The sequence below is a fragment of the Dermochelys coriacea genome, chromosome 10 (assembly GCF_009764565.3).
Source record: "Dermochelys coriacea isolate rDerCor1 chromosome 10, rDerCor1.pri.v4, whole genome shotgun sequence".
NCBI classification, from domain to species: domain Eukaryota; kingdom Metazoa; phylum Chordata; order Testudines; family Dermochelyidae; genus Dermochelys; species Dermochelys coriacea.
Window position 1 is genome coordinate 67,080,901 of NC_050077.1, and position 4,381 is coordinate 67,085,281.

The window sequence follows — 4,381 nt, forward strand, 5'->3', positions numbered from 1 at the left end:
GTTGAATTAAACAAAGGGCCCTCTCTTTTTTCCTGAAAGGTCAAGAGTAGCTGTGGAGATAACAAGAACTTACTTGCAGCATGTGCTGTCGGTAGTGAGACAGAGGGTTTCAGCACATGAGCCAGTCTAATTCCAGACTTGCCAATCCCCACATAGTTTGCAGGGAGACCTACAGAATCTGACAATGTCTCAGAAGGAGGATGGAGGGGCAATGAGAGAAGTGGCTAAGGTACTACCTGTGGGCTAGGCTAGTGGATAGCTCTTTTTTGGGCCACTGGGGACTCATCTTCACTGCAAAGTCAACTTGAGTTATAACTCAAGTGTTGCCCCTAACTTGAGTCCTGTCCACCCTCACAAACCCTTAATTCCACTACAGTGGTGCTATTAACTTCAGTTGGCTGGCCTGAGAGGGCATATAGGCTAAAACTCAAGTGAACGCAACTAGTCAGCTGCTAATATAGCCACTCTGTAGCATGGAGGCAGGCTAGGGTCACTTAAATGCCAATAGTCCTCCAATGCCTACCCACAATTCCTGTTATGTGCCCAGAAAGGACTGATGAATTCTAACGCAATTCACAGGGAAGCATTCACAGCGCTGCTTGAGTTGCTGCAGGGTAAAGAATCATGAAAGGTACCCCCCAGAAATCTTCGACCAACACACAAATGAGTGCAGAGCCCATGTAAGCACAGCAGCTCAAGGGTGGTTTCACAGCATGGCTGCTCTCTATCGAGCTAGGCTACTGCGAGAGGAGTACTCGCGTTAACTCTGCAGTGGAGATATAGCCTGTGATGATTCATTCCTCCAAAAGATTTGGCTGCTGGTGACTAACTGGCAAATGCAAAAATGAAGACCCATGCACATGCCTGATAGCTAAAGCTATTTGAGTGCCAGTGCTGGTGTGTCTGCAGTACATGCTACACCCCAATTTTTCTACATCAGGTTGGGCTGGAAGGATGATCAAATAGAGGAGAATTTTCAGTAGAGTTTGCACATTTTCCCCCCCTTCTTGCTGCCCTTCAATTCTCTCCTTTTTGCCTGAAAGCAAGAGGCAAACTGGACTTAACTAGGTAATTAAGATTTGAAGAGGTGTAACCGGGGTCCCAATGGGGGCCAGCTGAGATCACTCAATTAGGGTGAACTGAAAAGAATGGGGCAGATAATCCCCAAAGCTGGTGATTTACCAAGACAGCATAAAATAGCTTCTTTATTACCTCGCTGGTTGCCAACAACACAGTTCCCTTGAAGTAGCCCAGCCTCAGGCCTCCATCCAGGTACCCAAGTCAAATATGAAGATTTCTGAAAATCTTATTTCATCATATAAAAGAAAAGGTTCTACAAATCACAAAGGATCGGACACATTATCTCCCAGGTTAATGAATATTCCAGATCTTACCCAAATACATACTATGCCAATTCTTATTTACTAAACTAAAATGTATTAAAAAAAGAAAAAAGAGAAAATATGGTTAAAAGATCAATGTACATACAGACATGAGTTCAGTTCTTGAGGTTCAGATACACAGCAGAGATGGTGAGCTTTGTAGTTGCAAAGAGTTCTTTCAGAAATAGTCCATAGGTTAGATTCAAATCTTTATATTTCCAGTCAGAACTGGGATCTCAGTCCTTGTGGCTTAGGCTTCCCCTGCGTGAAAGCTCAAGCAGACCTGAGATAAACAGGATCAGGACCCAAGGATCTTTTATATAATTTCAGGTTTTCTTTGACAAGTTGGAGTTCCTTGGGGAACAACAGATAATCAGGGCACCTTTGAAATGGGTCCATCACCGGTACTTAGCTATATGAATTAACATAAGACAATTGCTTGTTCCTCCACCATTCACCGATGATTTGCTATACATTTCAAAGAGAGATGAATACGGAGATACTGCATGTTTAAAATTCATTTAAATGCTAGGATGTTCTTTTGATCTCTGAATGATCAGAATACAGCATAGACAGGGATTGTTGACTACTACCCATATATATGTAAATATACAAAAACACAAACATTATCTCCCCACATGTCTTTAAGGGTTGAATTTGAGTCATTTATTTTGCAGAATGTTTAACCCTTTCTGGCCATGCGTCACAAGCGGATATTGGAAATTGATTGGCACCTCCACTTACATTGTCCCATAGCATGAACAAGTCCTCACTGGGTGAAGCTAATGAGAGCTGCTCAGATAGGCTGGTTGAAGCAATGTAAGAACCTAGAAAGAGGAACTCAAAGTCATTCAGAACAAGGAACAACCCCTCAGACTGTATAGTTGGCCTGTGGAGTCCACTCCTGCAGGAGGTGGAGTCAGATACTGTAGCTGGATTGAAAGGGTGGCTATTGCTGTCCTCTCTCTCCCTCCCTTTTTTTAGATCTGGAAAACTCCCACATACTGACTGTTTTCCCTGTAACCCTGCTTTGCAGGCAAGGACTGTGAATGCAGCTCTGATGACATCTGGGAGCAGAAGTGATTAAAAGAGTGCCCAGGGGTAAAGCAGTCAGGGGAGTCCAGCTGCTGCTAGGGTGGAACACTGTTTGTGGGAAGTTACAAGGTCTCTGCTTCCTTCACCTCCGAAGCAGCCAGCGCGGTGAAGTGGGGGGACTTCTGCAGCCCAGCTGCTGTCAGAGCCCACTCCTCGTCTCATCTCCAAGTTTATCATGGTACTTTGGTTGGTTGGTTGTCTGCCTCTGAGGTACAGTGATACTCTGACGTTTCAGGCATACAGCTGGCTACAGGAGGCAGGACACCAGATTGGATGGACCATTCATCTCAACTAAGTTGTCAAATCCTGTGTTCCTTATGAATGGTACAGAGCACAGAACCCTGGTTCTAACACATTGTGCACACGTGACTAGCTGAGATGGTGCATGCTCACCTTGAATTTGTGTAGGGTGATGGGGTTAGTAGCCTGCCTGCCCGTGGACAGAGGCAGCAGGTTTGATCAGAAGCAATTAACATCTTCAAAGTGTTGTGCAGTTAACTAAGCCTTGCTTCACCCTGGTGAGATAATTGAGCACCACTAGCCCCATTGTATGGATGGGGAAACCAAAGATACAGAGAAATTAAATTTTCTATCCAAAGTCACACAGAGTCAGTGGCAAAGATGGTGCTAGAATTCAGGAGTTCCTTTCTCCCAAGGTCGTCACATAATCCTTAGATTTGCTTCCTCTATGGATTTTTTTTCTTCTTGTAACCTTACACTTCTGGTTTTTCTTCCTAGATTTCATTAATTATTTGAAGCATTTGGCTATGCATTTGTTTCAGATAAATGCAGTCAATTTTAAAAATTTCATCCTGCTGTTATATACCATTTGCAGTATTAAGGCTACTTCATTAAAGTGATTTACAAGTGTCTCTTTCAGAATCTAGATTCAGCAACCGATTATCTTGTAAAGTTTAAACTTAAAACCCTAAAGAATGGTTTAAAATAAAACAAAACTGCCAGGAAATTGAAATTGCTCATAAAAACAAACTTGATTAATGAAAGTAAGAACATCTAATCTATTGTGAGATCTTGGGCAAGGCACCTATGGTCTCTTGGCTTCAGAGAGTCTGCATGGCACAGGTAGGAATTAAACCTGGATTTCCTGACTCTTACTCCTGTGCTTCAAAGGGACACTCTCAATGTGAATATTTTCAAATTGACTGTTTTTTTAATACTCCATGTTTGAGCAAGCAATATATAAATAGTATGTCCTGGCAATTAAAAAACAACCAACCAACCTATGTAAGGATTTTAATTGCTTCCCTGTAAATGTTTATAAGGATCTGTTCAGTGTGGGACAAACTGATAAAAGTAACTAATTGCAAAGAAGAAACAAGTGGCCTTAATTTTCAAAAGTGATGAATGATCTTGAATGCCTTCAGTTTTGGATGCCTAACCTGAGACACTCAAAAAGAGTCCTGATTTTCAGAAAGCGTGGTGCAGACAACCTCTGAAAATCAATCCCCTCTTTAGGTGTCTCCTGTTGGGCACCCAAGATCACTAGTCACCTCTGAAATTTTAGGAATTCACAATGCGCTGCCAAATGTACAAATAAACAGACTGTTTCTCCATTCAGTCTTTTGCAAACTGCTTTAAGTTAGTTGTGTTGGCTGTTACTTGCAACAACAGCAGGTACAACATTTTCACATTGAAATTTGACATTTCAAGTTGACAGTGTCCTTTGACAACAAGGCTGTTTTTCCTCCATATAAATATATTGCTCACGAAAGCTCACTTACTCCACCACCTTTTGACAGAGTCCAAATCTGATGACCATCAGGCTGTGCTGCAAAGCCTCTCGATTTATCCAGGCTTTTGTGGAGGGGAGTGGGTTAAAGAGGGATTGTCTTTCTTAGGTCTGATTCTGCAAACACTTGTGCATGTGCATAAATTCACTCAGG